The 21,325-nt window shown below is 48.3% G+C and overlaps 2 long non-coding RNA genes across 4 annotated transcripts in view; one reads left to right on the top strand and one right to left on the bottom strand.

Moving 5' to 3' along the window:
- Nucleotides 1-21,325, bottom strand: part of LOC125110792 (uncharacterized) — a 147,521-nt gene that overhangs the window by 95,013 nt on the left and 31,183 nt on the right. Inside the window, exons 1-2 of one of the 3 annotated variants that reach the window (XR_007130723.1) lie at nucleotides 2,733-3,419; nucleotides 1,864-2,565 (exon numbers count right to left, since the gene is read on the bottom strand). The exons of the other annotated variants lie outside the window; for them this stretch is intronic. This is a non-coding gene — a long non-coding RNA (uncharacterized LOC125110792). Of the gene's footprint in view, nucleotides 1-1,863; nucleotides 2,566-2,732; nucleotides 3,420-21,325 lie in introns of those variants that run through there. 3 annotated transcript variants of the gene reach the window in all.
- LOC125110794 (uncharacterized) lies at nucleotides 839-6,725 on the top strand. The gene is made up of 4 exons (XR_007130726.1): nucleotides 839-1,083; nucleotides 1,995-2,234; nucleotides 3,821-4,063; nucleotides 5,124-6,725. It is a non-coding gene; the product is annotated as an uncharacterized LOC125110794 (long non-coding RNA).

Below are 21,325 nucleotides of genomic sequence, written 5' to 3'. Positions count from 1 at the left end.
TCTTTGTTACCGAGAGCGAAGCACCGCTTTCCTGGGTCACTCAGTACGTCATTCCATCAACACTCATTGAGCACCTGCTACTTGGCAAATGATGTCTAGGTGCCGAGGAACCAAAGTCAAATGAGACCCAGTGGCCCATGTCTTCCTCCATCATGTGCAGGATGCTGCTGAACAGGTGTGAGGGCAGACCAAAGCCCTTCTGAGATCCTGTCTAAACACAGCCTCCAAGGGGTCTTAGTTCTGGGAAGTCTGGTCCCAGCAAACCTCACAAATGGGTTCCAGCTTGAATGTGAGTGGAGCAGATGGGAGGGCTCCTTGGGAGATACTTCTCTCTCCCGTCCAAGGGGGCCTATTGTTTCATCTCTGGGGGAGGAGCTCAAGAGCGACTGGCTGCCTTCCTAGTCAGGTTTAGGAAAATCCACTTTCCAAGGTGGTTTGAATTTCTACAGGGTTTTCTTTTTTTTTTTTTGTCTTTTTTGTCGTTGTTATTGTTGTTGTTGTTGTTGCTATTTCTTTGGGCCGCTCCCGCGGCATGTGGAGGTTCCCAGGCTAGGGGTCCAATCGGAGCTGTAGCCACCGGCCTACGCCAGAGCCACAGCAACGCAGGATCCAAGCCGCGTCTGCAACCTACACCACAGCTCACGGCAACGCCGGATCGTTAACCCACTGAGCAAGGGCAGGGACCGAACCCGCCACCTCATGGTTCCTAGTCGGATTCGTTAACCACTGCGCCACGACGGGAACTCCTCTACAGGGTTTTCTTTAAGATAAATCATGGGGCAAACCTGGCTCTTTAGTTCATAAAATAACCTGCAGCTATGTTCTTCAAAATTGCAAGCTCTCCTCACATCCTGCCAATTGGATTTGCCCTTGGAGGAGGCTGCCTGTTAGAGAAATCCAGCCTCACATACTCAACTCCCTGGACTTTTGCTTGCTCAGCGTAACCCTTTCACACAGCTCCGTCACCCTCTCCCCGGCTCCTCGATGCCTGCTCAGGACTCTTTTCCAACATTACAGCTGACCTGAGACACCTGCACAGAGACAGCTTCATGGAACATCTGTATGGTCGTAGAGAAAAGACTTGTAAGTAACTGAATTTTTGGCTGATGAGAATTTGAGGCGCAGGTGAGGTGCCCCCCTCCCATGAATTGAATATTCAGTACTTTGCACCCTGGCAAAGATCCTCATCCAGCCTACATTCTAGAAACTCAAACAGCACCCCCATCGTGGTCCCCTCTGCCCAGTTGCTGGAACCCCAGATTGGCTGTTTTATCCCGGCCCACTCGGGGCACCAGATCCCCCCCTTTTTCCTTCTTTCCCAGTCTCTTCTCATTTGCAAAACATTCTTGCATTGTCCTCAACTCAACAGCCTTATTCTATTCTTCTCTTCCATAAGACTGCTGAGTGCAATTGTTATGTCATCCTAAATAATTAGCATGCGTGCCCGTGCACACATTCACACACATACATTCACAGGCACACACAAGGGTAGTTTTCCTTTTGCTTTATGGCAGGGAGGGTTTAGGTTTTTGGTTTTGGTTCTTTTTTGCTTTTTTTTAGGACTGAACCCACAGCATATGGAAGTTCCCAGGCTAGGGGTCGAATCAGAGCTACAGCTGCCAGCCTACGCCACAGCCACAGCAACACAGGATCCGAGCCTTATCTGCAAACTATACCACGGCTCACGGCAACGCCGGATCCTTAACCCACTGAGCGAAGCCAGGGATCAGACCCGCAACCTCACGGATACTAACTAGTTGGATTCATTTGCACTGCACCACAATGGGAACTTCTGGGTTTGGTCTTTCTAAAGCTAAGTTGCTAGTAGGAAGAATGTTTGTATTGTATTCAAGAGAAGCTTACCTTCCTGTCCATAAGAGAAATTGACTTTTAATGCAGCAAAGAAAAAGCCAAAAAGTAAGTTGAGTTGTTGACATTAAAAAAAAAAAAAGCAGGTAGGACATTAGTATTCTGCTTCATGTCCATGGATCCAGTCAGAGCAGCTTAATGACTCCTGGCTCAGAGATGGGTTGGGAGTGCTCCAAGATTGGCCAGAAGACAGCAGACGACACCAGGAAGCTGTAGAAGACACCGGAAGGAGTGATGCCTGTGCTGGATCCCACCCGAGTGTCCATCTCAGGGCCTTTTTCCCAACCACTGCTGCTGTTTTCCATTTCCTGCCTGGATTGAATGGGCTGCTGCAGTTCTGTCCAAAGTCCCAGATCAGAAGTGGGGTGAGTTGCCTGAGTGCTATTTGCAGACAATTCCTTGAGGAGATTGCTTCAAAGAGCAGGGGGAAGAGGAGAGAGGTAAATGGCAGGTCTTCGTGGTGGAAAGCCTCCTTCTGAAGCTGAGAGTTGAATTCCCATCAGCAGTATGGACGTGAACATTTTCTCTGCAAAAACGTGCGCCACCTAAAGGGCAAGCTGAGGCTAAAATCCAAGCTGGCACAGGGCTGCACTGACGCAGAGTGGGCATCTCTTCTCAGTCCCATAAAGGCACTGATGTCTTAGCTGTGTCATCACAACCTTCACGGCCACAGCCTGTTTCCTGCTTTGGAGAAGGCTGGAAACAGCAGGACAAAACCTTGCATCATGACCGTGTTCAGTCCTCCCCACCGCCACCCATCCTCCTCTTTCTAGACAGGGGGACTGAAGGCAGCTTTACAGAGAGAAGCCCCAGGGGCTGGGGTGTCTGGGGAATTTGTTTATCGTTCGGCGGCTGCCTCCTACCTGTGCGACTGTAAACAAGTCACCTGATCTCCTTGGATCTGGGTTTCTTCTTTCCTAAAATGAAATCCATCAGAGTCCTACCTACCTCGACGTGTACTGTGACAAAGAGCTTCCCTGCCTGTCTCGTTCTCCGCCCCTCCCCCACCAGGCTTCAAGCCAGTGAGGACTCTGTTCTTTGCTGTATCCCAGACTCTGCCCCTTCAAATGCCGCAGGGTATCTTCCCAGAGAAAACGTCCTTGGGGGCTCGCAGGTCTGGCCCTGGCGGTCGCTGGCCCTGGGCCATTTGCCCCCTCCGCAGCATTCTTCCAGAGCGGGAGGGCAGAGGCAATACTTGCTGAACTTGGGCAAACAATTCCAAACGGCTGGACCACGATGCTGCCTGCCTTTGCTCCCTCCATTCCTTCATCCGCTCCCCTCTGCTCAGGCCCTGACATGATTGAGGAAAGGCTGAGGTCCTCTTAGCCTGGGTGATATCACCGTTACCCTGCAAATATGGTAGGTTCCTTTTGCCCTTCAACCCAGCATGGCTTGCAGGGCAAAGCCTCTGGTGAGATCATTTGCTCAAGGGTCTTCTGCAGCCAGGTGGGTGCTTCCAGAGCTTTCCACCAAGAAGCCCTGAGGACTGGAGATTTAGCAGATGATCAGGCACCAGGGCTTCCAATTTACGGTTCAGAGAAAGGAAACCCTATTAATCTGGGACCTTTTATTCCACTATAAATCCCAGCCATGTTTAACTCAGCCTCCATCAAGGTCCCCCCTATCTGCCAACGGCAGGGCTGTAATATAAAGCTTGTCAATTCAAGGAGAAATTAAGATCCTGCTTAGTATTCCGAGGGTGGGCCCCTTTGCTGGCTTCCTTTCTGAAGTTCCCCCTCGCGCCCATTTATGTAGGAGAAGGAGCCCTAACTCAGGTAACTTAAGGTAACTTAGGGAAGACATAGGTAGGGAGGAACAGGACCGCTTTTTCTTTTAGAGCTAAGAACCGAGAGGCAGACGATTAGTGACTTGCCCAAGGTCTTGTAGCAGGTAAGGGGTAGAGCACGGGTTTAAATCCTGCCCTCTGAGTTCAAATGCTGTCTCTTTCCAGTGATAGGCATCGGCTGCCCCAGAACCGAGCAGCCACACCCCACCCCTGCAGCACCGGAAGGAAGCTGCAGAGACCCTGGCGGCAGAGTTGCTTTTGGGAAAGCGCAGAGCAGAAAAAGGAATGCTGTGTTCTGAAGGGAACTTAATTGATCTGATTTATCTCAACACGGATAAGGAACGACCAAGGAGCACAGCACAGGGAGTCCTGGTTTACTGTCCTCTCCCTGAGGCAGGTATTAAAAAGGTATAAAAGATTGGATTTTTATCTCTTGATGCCTACCTGGTAGATTAATCTGTTTCCTGATCACACAGACTCTCCCCTCGGCCAGCCCAGGGAAGGGAGGGACCGAAGCCCTTTCCCAGGGTGGGGAGGAGCCCAGAGGGGAAGAGAGAGGATTTGGGGTGGTTCCTGTTTGTTCCTAAGCCAAGTGCCCATGTCCCATTCTGGGCTTCAGGGAAGGGAGTGGAACTAGTTCTCAGGGGTTTCAAAGAAGAATCGTGACTGATGGGCAAGTCTGAAGCCTGTCTGAGTTGGAGTGAGTCACAGGGGTGAGGGTGGGCGGTGACGGAGCTTTTTAACTCCTTCTAGGGAGATGTGTCTCACCAGCTATCCAAATCAAAGCTCTTCCAACCCTAAAGCAGATACAAATCACACTGGATTTTATTCAAAATGCAGGTTCCTAGGCCCATCGCCAAAGCCTCTGATTCAGGAGGGCACGTTGGCGAACCAGTGCCAAGCCCCACTTTTACAAAGGTTGTTGAGCGTGCTGAGAAGCACGAGTGAGGAACAAGGCAAAGCCGTGCCACACATCTGGGGGACCCCAACCCCAGCCTTGTCCTTATTGGTCCGATATCGTAATCAGCGAACACAAACCTGTAATCGGATGGAGGGTGTTAAGTGGAGACCCTCCCCTGGTGAAATTCTATATTCTTTTATTTAACCAGTACTTTTGAGGTGCCTTCTAGGTACAAGACCCCATGTTAGGTGCTAAGGGTGCTAAGTCTAGGTGCAATTTGCCTGGAAGATAATTATTCAAACAAGCTGTAATAGTGACATACTAGGGATGTTAGACCAGGGAAGTGCTGTAAGCAGAGAGGTAACGAAAGTCCAGTCGCAGCTTCCCTTTCATCAATGTCCTGTGGCCTGAATCATTCTGGGCAAGCCCTTGGTATGCGTCAGTCTCAGTTCTGTCATCTATAGTATGGGGTTTTTCTACAGCATCTAGAGTATCATACTTTTCCCTGAAGAGTCCTTGAGATGGAGTCTGTGTCGCCTTTTGTAAAATGTCTATTCTCTCCCAAAGGTGAGAAGTATCACTGGGATTCCCCGTCTCCCTTCCCTTCTGAAGGTCCCGTCGTGCTGAAAGGTGCAAGGACTTGCTCTTGGCTTTGAGTTTCCCCCAGGTCGACGGTGCTCAAGTCCAGGCCTGGCTGATCCCCAGGAGGACAGAATTCACTAGCTGAGGCCTTTATACAAGACTCTCAGTCATGTGCACTCCTGGATGCGCCTCCAACTCCGTGGCCGTCGTCGCTCTATTGCTCTCGCCTGTTCCTTTCCAGTGCGGTTAACGGGGCAGACCATACACTTCCCTTCTTTATGACTCCAAAGGGTGGGCCGAGTACCAGCAGCATTCATTTCCACTGGGTGCTTGTTAAATGCAGAATCATGGGCCCTAACCTACACCTCCTGAATCAGACTCCAAATTTTAGCACAATTCTCAAACGATCAATGTGCTTTAAAGTTTGGGGGTGCCTTGGCTTGGAACATAAGTTGATTTTTTTACCCAGCTGCATAGTTCTTTCATTCTAGAAATGATGACGCTACACCTGTACTGCTGAATGCCCCAAACAGCAGGGGAAGCGTCTATGTGAAATCTTTGAATGACACAGGTTACAGGTTAATAAGAAGTGGCAGTGACTGACGCACACCCCCCGCAGACAAATCTATGTGGTGGAGTATAGGGACCTCTCCGACACAGAGGACAAAGGGCTGTGGGAATATGAGGAGCGTGTGGTTGGCATGGGCAGATGAGAAGAGACTCCACAGAGGGGGTGGTGCTTGGGCTCAGTGTTGAAGGATGAGTCAGAGCTGGACGGGTGGAGCCATGAGAGGATAACATTCCCAGCCAAGAGACAGAGATGGCGGACGTCAAAGCAAGAGGAGTCGTGTTCTGCACTTGGCCAGGGGCCTGAGCCCCGCTCTCACCACGGGAAAGCCCACCTTCCCTTGGTGCTCAGCCAGGAGTCACTACTGCGGGGCCCTGGGCAAACCATAACTCCTGTCTGGGCTCCAGCTTCATCTCCAACTTGTGGCTTGGATTACTACTAGGCAGTTTTCAAAATGTGAAGCCTTCCTTAAACCTTTAGCAATGGCCAAAGGGAAAGGAGAAGAGGCAGCACTCTGGGCTGTTAGAACACCTGTCAAGTGTTCAGTTGGTCCTCTGTAGCCATGGATTCAACCAACCAGGTCCAACAGTGGTTGGTGGGACCCAAGGATGCAGAGGGCTAAAGGTACCGCAACATTCTATAGAAGGGGCTTGAGCATCCACAGATTCTGGTATCCTTGAGGATGGGGGGAAGAGGTGGTGGTCTTGGAATCAATCCCCACGCCCCCCAGACACTAATGGATGATGGCATTTGTTTTCCAGGGGCTCCCTGGAAAGAAAGGAAGGAGTCAAAATGGAGTGGGGCTTAACGTATTTAATAAGTGTGAAAACCACTAAAAGGGTGGCCTCTGAGGTGTCAGGCCAGCATTAACACCAAATGCTTATTCGGTTCTTTAACAACTCGCCATGTAACCACCCAGCTTGGACTTCCCCCCTTATACCCGGAATACTCCTCCCACCATGTCCTTGGGCTGTAAATTTCTCTTTCTTTTTCTTTTTGTCTTTTGTCCTTTTTCAGGGCTGCACTAGCAGCATATGGAGGTTCCCAGGCTAGGGGTCAAATCCAAGCTACAGCTATCAGCCTATACCACAGCCACGTCTGTGACCCACACCACAGCTCATGGCAACGCCGGATCCTTAACCCACTGAGCAAGGCCAGGAATGGAACCCGAAACCTCGTGGTTCCTAGTCGGACTCATTTCCACTGCACCACGATGGGAACTCCTTTCCTTTTTTTTTAATCAGGACTCCTTGGGAGTTCCCATTGTGGCTCAGCAGTAATGAACCCGACTAGTATCCATGAAGATGCAGGTTTGATCCCTGGCCCTGCTTAGTAGGTTAAGGATCTGGCAATGCATGAGCTGTGGTGTAGGTTGCAGATGAGGCTTGGATCTGGCATTGCTATGGCTGTGTTGTAGGCTGGCAGCTGCAGCTCCCATTTAGCCCCTAGCCTGGGAACCTCCATAGGCCAAGGGTGCAGCCCTAAGTTAAAAAAAAAAAAAAAAAAAAAAGGGCAGGAGTTCCCGTCGTGGCGCAGTGGTTAACGAATCCGACTAGGAACCATGAGGTTGCGGGTTCGGTCCCTGCCCTTGCTCAGTGGGTTAACGATCCGGCGTTGCCGTGACCTGTGGTGTAGGTCGCAGATGCGGCTCGGATCCCGCGTTGCTGTGGCTCTGGCGGAGGCCGGTGGCTACAGCTCCGATTCAACCCCTAGCCTGGGAACCTCCATATGCCGCGGGAGCGGCCCAAGAAATAGCAACAACAACAACAACAACAACAAGACAAAAAAAAAAGACAAAAAAAAAAGCAGAACCTCTTTCCTAAGTGAAATCATGTAAGGAAAACATAGTATGAAGACGACATCAAAGGAAGAAACAGATTTATGGGCAGATTAAATCTTCATTATTCAGCAATACTTTTTTGTATGTGGGTCTCCTTGCTTTTATCACCACCCTGGCTCCAGCCCTTCTGTAGGTTCCCAGATTGAAGAAAAAAGCAGTGACTCCAGCGAAGGGGTTCAAGCTGAGATGAAGGTTGTGGTTAAGTCCTCGAGCTAGAAAAGCAGAGAGCTTTCCTAGAGGAAGGTACAGTGGGGGGCTGGGAGCAGAGGCTTAAAGGAAGTTGGAAAAAGAAAAAAGCAGAGCCACAGATAAAAGACGCCAAAGAAACAAAAACAAGAAGACAGGAATAGAAAGAGAGCCCCCCAAAAGGCCAATTAAAGAGTCTGAAAGAAAATTCTAGGCAGCCTTGGTGTCTGCTGCACACACGGCCGCCTCTTAAAGAAAGTGGCCCATCCTTTCCCACTTGCTGTTACAGGCCAGACTGTGTCCCCCCAAAAGATGGACTCAAGTCCTAACCCCCATCGCCTCGGGACATGACCTTATTTGGAAACAGAACTGCTCTCAATGTACTTCATTAAGATGAAGGCATCCTGGAGTAGGTGGGCCCTTACTCTAATGTGACTAATGTCCTTATAGAGATCAAAGACACAAAGACCGAGACGCAGGGAAGGAGCACTATGTACGACAGCAGAGACTGAAGCGTCGCAGCTGCCAGCCAAGGGTTGCTGGCCACCACCGGCAGCTAGGAAGAGGCAAGGAAGGCTCCTCCCTCTCTGACTTCAGAAAGGCACCCTGATCTTGGACATGCAGCCTCCACTATCGTGAGACAATAAACTGCTCCTCTTTTTAAGCCATTCAGCTTGTGGCACTTCACTAAGATGGCCCTAGGAAACCCGTACACCTGCTATGGAACCGGCAGTGGATTTTGCTAGAGGAATTACCCCTGCTACCTAGAAGCCCAGCTGGGCACAGGTGTAGACACAGAGGGCTGGGTACCTCTGTGCCAACCCAGCATTCTGTCTAAGGGGCACTCTCTGTCTAGTTGTCCAGTTTATTGACAGCAAAGCAAGCCAATCACAACTTTTCCTTGGAGCCACAAAAATGTAGGGGAGTTCTTACCTTCCTGTGGCTTGGCCAGATGGCCCTCTCAGGGGAGCTGGGGCTCAGGATTCACTCAGAACTTTTGCTCTAAGGACTCTTGGGAAGTGAATGGTGGGTGACAGGAGTGGCCACCTCTGCAGGCTGGAAGGCCCTGTGCTGCCCAGGATGTCTCCAAGGGGAGAAGCCTTTCACACTGAACTTGTCCACACATCTCACGTGGTGGGACTGTGCCACTATTGCCCGGTCCCACAGGGAGCCTCGTAAGAGACAGAGGCCAAGGCCATGTCCACAGATAGGTTTTCTCCTTCGCTCCTTGACTTCTCTTCCACCACTGCCACACATCTTCCATGGAATGTTCTCAAGGATGTGTAAAAAATGTCCTTAACCAACTTATCCCCTCCACATGAGAGAAGTCATCCTGTTTACGATTCTAGATTCTCCCAGATTCACGCCCTTTGCAGCACTTTTCAGAATGTAGCTCGGTCGTGATTGGTTTTATTTTTAACCTCTTCTGCTCGCAAACAATTTCCTTCATGGCAGAGCCCACCACCTTGCTCATCTTCGAAACCCTAAGCGCCCAGGAGAATGCCTGGCAGGTAGGAGTTCCTCACGCGCTGTCTGGCGAGCAAGCTAATGAATTAACTCGTGAGTTATTACTGTGGATCAGCATGCTCTTTCACTGGGAGTCAGGTATCTATGACCTGGCACTTTCTGGAATTGTGAGGTATCAGTCATGAAAGCCACCTGCATGTGGTTAAAATAAAAGAGAGAGGGAAGGAAGCACATCAGAGGGGTCCCGAACGAGCAGCCTCTGTGGCCCAAGGGTCTTTTATCCAGGGAAGTGACGAGGACCCAGGAAGTGACTAGACCCCTATGTGAGCCCATTACTGTGGGCTCTCCCCTGATCCCACTTTTTCCACTCTTACCCAAAGGCCATGGTGCTAAAAGAAGAAAAAAGAAACTGAGCTATGGAAAAGACCAAGTGCTGAGCTCCAGACAGAAGCTCCATAAAAAGACCAACAGGAGAGTATGAACTGCGAAGGGCACACTTGGCTTGAAGACCCCGTGCCGTGAATCACATCTTGTAAGGCAGGCCCTGAATGATGAGGCAGCGGAGCCGTGGTCTGAGCTCCGTTCCACTACTGTGTGCCTGCCGGCAGGTGGTCTAACCTCTCTGAGCCTCCATTAGCCCATCCCTAAGCTCAGTTAGGCATCCTCCTGCCCAGGTCCACTGGAGAGACTGTGAAACAACACACACCAGACACCTTGAACTCTTCTAAAGAGGGGCCCTAGAGAAATTTAAAGCAGAGAATTTTCTCTGCCTTCGAATGACTCCCAGAGCTCCAAGGACAGTTATTTTAGAAAGCCGACTGATGGATTAAAGTTTATGAACCTGAAAGAGCATGTACCTTTCTCTATAAAGAGCAAGGCATTTCGGAGTGTTTTGCCTGCATTTGAAACTCAAACACTCACACTGGAGAAACCTATTAGTAAATAAAGCTTATCTTTTGTAAGATGGAAGCAGTGTATTTCTAAAACAGCACTGTTCAAAATTCTTTTGTTCTGAAATTTAAAATGAAAGCTAGACCTAATGTTTCACTGACCTCCTGTGGGCATAAGAAAGAAGTACATTCATTTCACAGAGCTGGATTTCCTGGCCTGGGCTAAGGAAGAACTTCTGAAATCTGCACACCTGATGGCAAGTCCAAGCTGCATTTACAAGCCTTCTGAGAATGATTCTGCCCACACTATTTCCTCTTGCCCCAGGATCCTTCAGGTCCTTGAGGCAAGCTCTTCCGATAAGTTAACCTATACCTAAGTCCATTTCATAGATGCAAACAGTAGCAGAGCAGGCAGTGGGCCACAGGCAACATCTGGAGAATGACTGAAACACAGCTTCCTAAGCTTCCCGCAGAGATTCTGATGCTGTGAGACTGGGGTGGACCTGGGAATCTGCATTATGTTCCTAAGCGCTTTTGATGATTTTGATGTAACACTTTCTTTGGATCTCACTTTGAAAAGGTCCATCTTGGAACTTCCTGTTGAATGTGAAAAATAGATGTTAAACAAATAATCACACAAATAAACGTCCAATTAACAACTGGCGGAGAGGGAGTTCCTGTTGTGGCTCATCGGTAATGATCCTGATGAGAATCCATGAGGACGAAGTTTTGATCTCTGGCCTCTCTTGGTGGGTTAAGGATCTGGTGCTGCCACGAGCTGTGGTGTAGGTCCCAGAGGTGGCTCACATCCCACGTTGCTGTGCTGTGGCAGCTGCTGCTCTGATTCCACCCCAAGCCTGGGAACTTGCAGCCCTAGGAAGCAAAAGAAAAACGAAAACGAAAACCAACCAACCAAAAAACCAATTGGTGGAGAACCTGAGAAGGAAAAAGCCAAAGCATGATGTGAGACCGGAACACGCTGAAGCAGGTGGGGGGCGTAATTTGGCCTGAGGGGGTCAAGGCGCACTTTCCCGAGGAAGTAAAATTCCACGTTCTGAAGCGAGCTGACGGAAGAACCGAAGAAAGAGGTGTCAGCAGGGAAACCACGTGAGCATGTTTTCTGTAAGTGGGAAGATGCTGGCCGGGGGGGGGCGGCGAGAGGCTAGTGTGGCTAGAACTCAGTAGGCCCCGGAGAGGACACAGAGTTCCCTTCTTCTGGAATGGCCTCTCCATCTCTCCTCCTCCAGAATCTGCCCTCCCTCGCCCCCTCTCTAAGCCCTTGGCTCTTCTCCTGGTTCAGCTGGAGACCACCCTGTCCCAATGCCGTGCAACCTGCAGGTAGTTATGAATCATACTGTACGATTTTGTGGGTTTATGTTTTTACTTTCTCTAAACCCTTTAGGGAAAGCAACCATAATCAGCTATAGCCTGTGCATCTGTTACAATGCATGACATAAAACAGACATTGAATACACTTAAAAATGACCATGAAACCCATGGTAAAAAAAAAAATAGGATTGGAGATCTATCTGTATCGGCTATGTGGACGTGGTTGCACACAATGTCTCTCTCCAATGCACGCCTGGTACACACACCCCTGTCCATAGAGCAGGCTCTGAAAGTGGGGGGCAGCAGAAGGGACGGCCAAAACCTGGTCACGTTAGATTCTCCTGCGTGATTTTAATCCACTCAAAGGAAAGAAGTGAAGACTTCTAGGAGTTCCCTGGTGGCCAAAGAGTTAAGGATCTGGCATTGTCCCTGGCCCAGGAACTTCCCATCAGCCAGGCCAAAAACAAAACAAACCAAACAGAAAAAGAAGTAAAGACTTCTTAGCAATCAGGGCAGAAGAGACAGTTACATTTGTTCCTTCGAAAACTCTCACTAGTGTTACTACGAAGGGATTTAAAGCCGAAACTCTCAAAGACAAAACAAAAAGGCACAAGCAACACTTTAGAAGCTGGAAAACACACCAAAAAAAGCCTTAGTGACTTAGCAAATTTGAAAAAGTTAAAACCTAAGCCGGTAGTAGGGAAATCCAACAAGTGAAGCAGTTTATTTATTTATTTATTTTTTGTCTTTTGTCTTTTTTGTTGTTGTTGTTGTTGTTGCTATTTCTTGGGCCGCTCCCGCGGCATATGGAGGTTCCCAGGCTAGGGGTCGAATCGGAGCTGTAGCCACCAGCCCACGCCAGAGCCACAGCAACGCGGGATCCGAGCCGCATCTGCAACCTACACCACAGCTCACGGCAACGCCGGATCGTTAACCCACTGAGCAAGGGCAGGGATCGAACCCGCAACCTCATGGTTCCTAGTCGGATTCGTTAACCACTGCGCCACGACGGGAACTCCAAACAAGTGAAGCAGTTTATATCGAGGAAACTCCAAACATTCAGGGGTTGGCGGCACGAGGCAATCCTGGAAGTCGGAATGAAGTCTGAACTAAAAACAGGGGGTTTGGTCTAACATCTGCTCAGAAGCAGCTACTCTTAGAAATACACCTTGACTGAAAACAGCAAATTATAAAAGAACTATGTATCATATGAAAGCACTGTTATAAATCAAGCTCAAAACAAGAAAAACTAAACATATACATTGTTGGTGGATATAGTCATATGTGATATGTATATCATACTATTTTTTAAAGCAGAGCAGGATAAATACAAAATTCACGATGGTAATTACCTCTGGGTTAGATGGTAAAAGAGGCAAGGAGATGAGGAAGAGGAAGACAGATGTAGGTGCAAAAATATTTAAAAACCTAGTTCTTGATTTTTTAAAAAATACTTGGGGATATTCTTCGGTTTGACACTAGAATACAACAAATGATAGTTCCTTAAAGGTTAGTTGTAATGTGGAATCTGAAATCATTTCAATGAGCTTCATGTACTCTGTAATAAAAAAATCCACTGTTTGCTTGAACTTTGAATAGTCCTCTTATCCATGCATGATTTTATAACAGTATGTGTTGGTTATTTGGAAAATATTAGTTCACTGCAGATCCTCCAACTGTTTTTGTTTGTTTTTTGTCCTTTTAGGGTTACACCGAGGCATATGGAGGTTCCCAGGCTGGGGGGTCCAATCAGAGCTGCAGCCGCCAGCCTACACTACAGCCACAGCCACACCAGATCCGAGCCCCGTCCATGACCTACACACACAGCTCATGGCAACGCCAGATCTTTAACCCACTGAGTGAGGCCAGGGATCAAATCTGCATCCTCATGGATACTAGTTGGATTCATGACCGTGGAGCCACGACAGGAACTCCCCAGATCCTCCAAATGCTGACCTAGTTCATTATACAATATTCCCCCCCCCCAAAAAAAAGTCACAACTGCTAATATTACTATCAATCTCATCAGAAAAATCTTTAAGAGCTAGGGGTCTGTCAAGCTTACCGTGGTAGACAGAGGTTTTTCAAAATTCTAATTTTCACTTGAAAGCTTAATTTTATTTTAGGCAAGAATATTGTCAGTTGTTCTCCTTGAAATGACTGGCCCACTTTATGCCTTTTTTTTTAGAAAATATCTGCTAAATACCCAAGTGTGAATAATGATAGACTGCCTATCAGTCATTCTTTCAGGTAAAAATGGTGTTCCTTGAAAAAAGCTGCTGGTTTAGCCCACAGTTCAAAGCACACAGAGCTTTTCCTCCGATGCTCATGGGACGCTGGCACACAGCAGAGGTGCCCTATCTATGCATCTTACTTTGTCACACAAAATATTTTGAAGAGCCAAATGAAGGGCTTAATGAAAACCAACCTGTTTTTTTCATCATCAATGTGTTCTGGTGAAAAATACGATTCCTCGTACAGTTTGGCGCCACTGCTTGAGTCCTGCTAAGGTGCCAGCATTTTACAAATTACTCCTTTTTCACAACCAGGGCAAATGTCAACTTAGTACAAGGGGAAAACAGCATCTTAGGTATTTTGTTTTTTTTTAGGGCCACACTCAGGCACATGGAGGTTCTAAGGTTAGAGGTCAAATTAGAGCTGTAGTTGCCAGCCTACGCTACAGCCACGGCAACGGAGGATCCGAGCCACGTCTGCAACCTACACCAAAGCTCACAGCAACACCGGATCCTTAACCGACTGAGCGAAGCCAGGGATCAAACCTGCATTCTCATGGAGGCTAGTCAGATTCGTTTCCGCTGAGTCACGACTGGATCTCCAACATCTCAGTATTTGTTTTGAAAAGTGTTTTAACCTCACAGATCTCCTGAAAGAGTTTTAGGAACATCAGAGATTCAAACACCACGCTTTGAGAACCACTGTCCTAAGCTATCCATCATGTAAAGAATCAGTTTCTCCCCCATGCATCCGGAATGGCGCCAGCTATGTACTACTCTGGGGAGAAGTCTGAAGATTTTTACTCAACTCCCATTCTTTATTTTTTGGTTCAAATGCAGAATCCCTTGTGAAAAAGACTTTGTGCATCTATCTCTTTAAAACAAAATCAAATCAAAATGAATGACATGAGGTAAATCGGGGCTGCTGGACCACAAGCCGGACGCCTGCCCCCAGAGGCTCCGTTGCACCTGCCACTCTCTCCTCCGCGTTCTCACCATGATCAGGACTGACCAGGAGACAAGTGAGGCTGCAGCATTCAGGACAGAGAACGTGTGATATAGATTCACCTTAGAGGTCATCTAACTAGAGGCTTAGACTGGAAATCAGATCTGGTGCTTATGCTGCAGGGTACGAGGTGGCATCAATGGCACAGGCTTTCCCATGCCCGGTTCAAATCCCGATTCTGTGCCTTATCAGCTGTGGGACCCTGACTGTCACTCAACTAAACTTGGGTCCACTCGCCCATGCGCAGTAAAACCCATCTCCTGACACTGGGTTGTGGTGAAGGAAAATGCCGCTTTTACCATAAGGTGCCAGTACAAAACCTTGAACTCCCCAAAGGTTTCAGCCAAGTATTTGCAAAGGCCAGGTGGGGGAGGAGAGTCCCCTTCTCTGGCTGGTTGATGGCGGGATGACAGGGCGGTGTCCCAGGGGTTCACATTATCAATCCTTAGGCGCCAGCAGGTCTGGGGAACACGTGCTCATGATCATCAAGTAGTTAATTTCTGCCACTTGGTGGAGGTTTTAGTATCGGAAAAACAATTCAGGAAACATGTATCAGATGTTGTCATCTCGGCACTTCAGAGAGGAGCTTTGGCTGAGGATGTGGGGGAGGCTCTGTCCCAGGAAGGCCCCACGGGCTCGTGCTTGTTTACACGGCCAGTGCAGTCCAACCTCTCTCCTCATCTGTAAAATGCTGACCATCGTATCTGTCCTCTCAGGGTAGGTATTTTAATAAATATTAAATATTTATTATTTTTAATAAAACATTTAAATATCATTTTAATTAATTTTTTCTTTTTTTTTTTTTGGCTTTTAGGGGAAAACCTGAGGCATATGGAGGTTCCCAGGCTAGGCGGCAAATCGGAGCTGTAGCCGCCAGCCTACACCACAGCCACAGCAACTCGGGCTCTAAGCTCCATCTGCAACCTACACCACAGCTCATGGCAATGCCCGATCCTTAACCCACTGAGCAAGGCCAGGGATCGAACCTGCGTCCTCATGGATCCTAGTCAGGTTCGTTCCCACTGAGCCACAACAGGAACTCCTTAATTAATGTTATTAATAAAAATGTATTTTAAAACTTTATTTTACTAAATAAAACAATGACTTTCAAAATAATGACCAGCTCTGACTTTGAACAGAGATTACCTCTTAGCATGAAATGCACCAAGCATTGGTACGGTAACCTCAAGGAGGTTATGACTTAGCTGGAGCATCAGCTTAACATACATGAAGTAAGAGGTGGCGACACCAGACTAAAGGGATCTTAGAAAAGTGTCTCCTCTTTTCCGCCACATCAGAACCCCCTTGGAACACATTTCCATCCTGCATGGCCCCTGGGATGATTCTCCAGAAAGCCAGAAGGAAGGTTTACAAGGCAGAAGCAGCAGAGACAGAGCACCGTCTACACCATAAATGCAGATCGGGACTTCCACAGGCCTGCCTGCCCAAATAAGGCTCTCCCCGACCCTATACCAACACACTAGAGGTTAAGGGTCTTGTCCTGAAATCTCATGTTTAAAGGGAAAACCTAGTTTGAGTAGGTGACCACTAACCAGGGTTTAAGTGGTTTTACCAGTAGGATGACCTGAGGGAGCCGACTTCCGGAGGCTCCTGAGGGCTGGATGCGGGCCTCTACTCACGTATGTTCAGGGGAAAGTCAGGAAAGGCCTTGGTACCATGGGGGGCCCAGCTGGGCAGTGAGGCCCCAGCCTCCTGGGACACTTCCAGCACTGGAAGTTTCAGAACAAGGAACTGAAGGAGCCGATACCAGCAGGCGTCACCTCCTTCGTACCTCGTACCGAGGGAGTTTGTTTCTAAGCACAGAGAAGAGAGAAGCACTGCTAAGGGCAGAGCCTGGCTTCTCTGAGCCATGCAGTCCGACCCTTTGCGGTGGGACAGTGGACAGCCCTTCAAACCCTCCCAGCAGCAGCAGAGGATGGGAGCTCCGAGCCACAGATGGTGGAGGGAGCCGAAGGAGGGAAATGGGCCACGTGGACAGTGTGACTTTCACTCCCAGAGGTCACCAGGAGAGATGACACAGGCACTCCTGGAAGAGAACGGCGATTTAGAAAACCCTCTGCACCCCTGTTCCACCATCTGCTGCCAAGCAAGAGGAATGAAAATGCAGGGGAAACCTGTTGACAAGTTAATAACAGTGCTAAAGTCTCAAAGGGTAAGTGGAAAGCAGTCTGTCCTGCACGTGGAACAGAAAGGCAGGAGCGCAGTCTTATGGCACAGGTGGTGCTGGCTCTGAAACCTGCCACTGCGACCGGCGTGATGGTGCAGGCGTCTGGGAGGTGTCAAGATTATCTATGAAAATGTCTAGCTCTGTGCGTCCAACACAATTAGCATGTAACTCATAACGCTGAGTATCATCATTCTATTATCACAGCCATTAGATTATTGTTAAACAGATAAACGGATGCTTTCAATGCCACGCGAATGTACTAGATGCCAAGAACACAATTACCATTCAATGAACGCTGCTGATGATCACCAAAAGCACCACACACAAAGAAGACGAAAGGGAAACAGAGGAAGAGGAGCGGAGGAGGCGGAGGAGGCGGACCTTCCTATCGCGGTCAGCAGGCGGGAGAGACCTTGCTCACCATCTATCTTTCCCTTATTTTCCGGCCCTGGGGAGACTGGTTGGTAGGATCATCTGTTTCAAGCTCTGGGATTCAACCGCAGGGATACTGTCCCAGGCTCGAACCCGCCTTTGGAACCCAAACACTTCGGAAACGAGATCTGCTAAATGGAGGTCAAACAGCCTGGCGCAGAATTTTTCTTCCTTCCGCTTTTGGAGGCAAATTCTGGTGCTCAGCTGAGCTTCCACTAAGACACGGCCATACAGTGGCAGGGTGCATATAAATTCCATCCCAGGCTCAGCACCCCAAGAACAGGGTCAGAAGGGCATCGGTTTTAGGGCTCCTAGTTGAGTATTCAGCTGGATGGCTGAGGTGGGGTAGAGGAAGGGCCAGGAAAAGCAGCCAGCCGGGTCTCTGTCTCCCAGCCCAAAATACGCCTTTAGAAATCTGCAGTGGCTCCCCACTGCCAATTTCCACGGAACAAACTCCTTCGTCTCTTACAGAGTCTTACAGCTTTGCCCCATCCTTCTGATCTCACCTTGACGCACCCTCCCCAACTCTCCCTTTGCCCTGGGAACTTGCCCCTTCCTGAACATTCAAGCTTTGCGCATTCTGCTCCCTTCACGATGGCAGCCCTTCTTCCTTTTCTTCCAAAGCGTTTCCAGTATATCTGTCAAGCGCCAGCTCTGTGAACTGGCCCCTTGATGGCCCCTTTGCTTTTTGTTCCCTTTAGTATATTCACATGGCTCTGAAAGTATCTGTCTATCTAACAACAACAATACTTGGTATCATCAATTAAATGCTATTGTGTTCTAGGCATTTAGTACATTCACGTTGCATTGAAAGTATCTATTAACCTGTTTGATAAGAATCCAATAGTAATGACAATATAGTAATGATAATTAGCATCATTAATTGAGTGCTAATTGTGTTTGAGACATAGGCTAAAGATTTATGTATCTAATCTTGACACTTCACATAAGCCTGCCAATAGCAGGGACAGGATTCAATTCCAAGAGACAAAACTCAATGACATGGACTCTGCATTTCTCATTTCTGACCCTTCAAATAAATGGTTGTAAAAGGAAGAAATAAGCACATCTGGGGAACTTTCACTCACGTTAATCGCCAGCACCAGCTGAATGTTTATCATTCGTGGGGAGCTATGCTTAGTATTCACTTGCTTTCATTTCATTTAATTTTTGCCAAAATACCAATGACATTGGCACTATTACCATCAGCATCCATGATAGTACCTATCACATAATAGATGCTCAATAAATACATATGGAATATGAGTTCATCTCTATTTAACGCTATGATAACTGAGGCTCAGAAATAATGAGTATTTGGAAGACACAGGATAAGAAGCTGTGCACTTGAGACTGGAATCCAGGCGTATTTGTTCCAGGCCCACAGTAGGAAGGCTGGCAGCAAAGGTCTCTTTCCTTGACACTAGTCTGAACGAAGAGCAGCCTTTGAGATTTCCTGATGGGCTATTGGGGTTTACTGAGGTGAACATTCTCCATAGTAGGCTTCAAAACCGAGGTATAGCAGAAATGGGCCCTTAGCTATTGGGGAAGCCTAACTTCTGGTCTTGCCTCTTGTGCCAAACAGCAAATTGCCTCCAGGAGTTTGATTTCAGCAGGCTCAAATGCCAAAAGAGAGAGAAGTAAAAAGTGTGAGTGTAAAGTTAGAACACTTTTTTTTTTTTTTTCCTGTCTTTTTAGGGCCGCACCCGCAGCACATGGAGGTTCCCAGGCTAGGGGTTGAATTGGAGCTAGCCGCCAGCCTACGCCACAGCCATAGCAACACAGGATCCAAGCCACATCTGAGACCTACACCCAACACCGCAGCTCAGGGCAATGCTGGAATCTTAACCCATTGAGTGAGGCCAGGGATGGGAACCTGTATCCTCACGGATCCTAGTCAGACTAGTTACCCACTTTTGTTACCTGCTGAGCCACAGCAGAACTGCTAGAACCCTTTGGATTCAGACAATTCCATCAGGGATTACAGTAATTAGCATGACAAAGGCCGTATAAAGGGCTCCTGTGGGCTCCCTGACTCTCAGGCAAGACAGGCCACAGTGCAGGGAGTCAGCAGTCACCTTGCAACTCCCTCTAACAGGCAGACAGTCTGATTAAGCAGCCTTGCCCCTCCCTGGTCCCAGGCAGTTCTGGATCCCAAGAGAAGCCGCCATCATCTCTCTTGCTCTGATCTTATTAGGACCCTAATTGTACATTTCCCTGCTCACCGGTGATGATGAAAGAGTATCATTGTTTCCATAACGCGCGGTCCAGGGACTGAGGCTAGGGTTCCACACATGACTTCACACTGCAATGATGCGGCACAAAAAAGCCATCCTTCATCGTGTAAAAAACACTTTCCATACCGCAGTGTCTCTATATACAACAGCCTCTGAGATATTCATGCGATAGATCATACATTTGCCTGAATCAATATATCCCTGACACTGGGAAGCCTGCCATCCATCCGTTCCATTTGGTTTGATAAAGCCTTTCTGGGTCGCCTTTACTCTGGCTGACGGGATCACCGTCCCTCCTTCCCCACCTGATGCATGACGTCCAGATGAATGAGTGCTTCATAAATTACTATCTTGGGAGCAGAGCCCCCAGAACTCAGTCAGGCCTGCCCCGCAGTTGAGCAGACAGCAAGAAGGTGTGGCGTGAAGGGCAAAAGCTCCTAGAATTCCAGCTAGAAAAGCTCAGTCCAACATTCGAACTTAACAGAGGAGGAAACTGAGGCTGGGCGTGGCTAAGGACCGTGTCCAAGGTCAGACGGTTAATTATAAGTAGATATTGGGACTCCCAGAGAACTTGACCATTGGTTTTTGTTTTTGTTTTAAACTATCCAGGAAAGATGGAGACTGGCGGGACCCACTTTAATCTCAGACAGAAAGGGGAATCCAGTTCACATCCTCTCTCCTTAGCACCCAGCAGATGCCCTGAAGGGAGCACACAGTCACAGATAAAAGCCTCTGCCCTGGAAAGTCCCACTCTTCATCCTGTGGGTCGAGGAGCCAGGGGGCCACGGATTTCCCTTACGGCACAGCGGGTGAAGGATCCAGCATTGTCACTGCAGCCGCTTAGGTCACTGCCCTGGCGAGGGTTGGATCCCTGACTCTGGGAATTCCACATGCCTTGGGAGTGGCCAAGAAAAAAAAAAGAAGGCAGGTGACCAAACAAAGACCAAACGAAGACCCCATAGACTAGATATGTGTGTCCTATGTGCCCTGCCAGCCCTGACTCTACCCCTTCTTCTCCCTGGAGCCCTGAACAGACCTGCCCCCTTGAGGAAGCCTTCCTTTCCCATTGTTCCCGTCCTACGTCCCTCACGCGCAGGACTTCCAGGCGAGTGTCAGGGACCAGAAACCCTCCCATCCTTCCTCTGCCTCTCCCTCCGCAGCTGAGCAACTGCCCAGGGCTACGTGTTCTCCTCGCACAGCGTCTCTCCCCCTCGGTGCCTCGTAAATGTTTATTTAACAAGCGCCCTCCACGAAAAACCCCTGCTTTATGGAATTTACTTATTTCCCTGCACTAACTACCCCACCATGACCAGTTCCAAGGCACCTGCATGTCTTTGAACCTACGGACAAGAAGGGGAGTGGTACGTATACATCATAGGGCATGTCCCCCACAGAGAAAAAAGAGACGGAGTAACCTCAGGAGCATAGGGATCAGCAAAAAGCAGTCAAAAGCGAGAGGAAGTTGTGACTTTTGAGTGTATGTTGCCTTGGCATTTCCTTTTATTGAAGTTTAGTTGGTTTACAAGGTCATGTTAGTTTCAGGTTTACAGCAAAGTGATTCAATTATATATATTATATCGTGTATATTTTATATGTAATATATTTTTTATATATGTACATTTTGAATATACAATTTTTCAGATTCTTTTCCATTATAGTTTATTACAAGATATCGACTACATCTCCCTGGGCTGTGCTGTAGGACCTTGTTGTTTACATATTTCCTACATACTAGTTTGTATGTGCCAATCCTCAAATCCTCATTTATCGCCCTGCTTCTTCCTCTTTGGTAGCCATAAATTTGCTGTCC

This window comes from Phacochoerus africanus, chromosome 11 (genome assembly GCF_016906955.1).
Source record: "Phacochoerus africanus isolate WHEZ1 chromosome 11, ROS_Pafr_v1, whole genome shotgun sequence".
Classification (NCBI taxonomy): Eukaryota; Metazoa; Chordata; class Mammalia; order Artiodactyla; family Suidae; genus Phacochoerus; species Phacochoerus africanus.
Note: the sequence above shows the minus strand (reverse complement) of the source record. Positions and strands in the feature narration are given on the sequence as shown.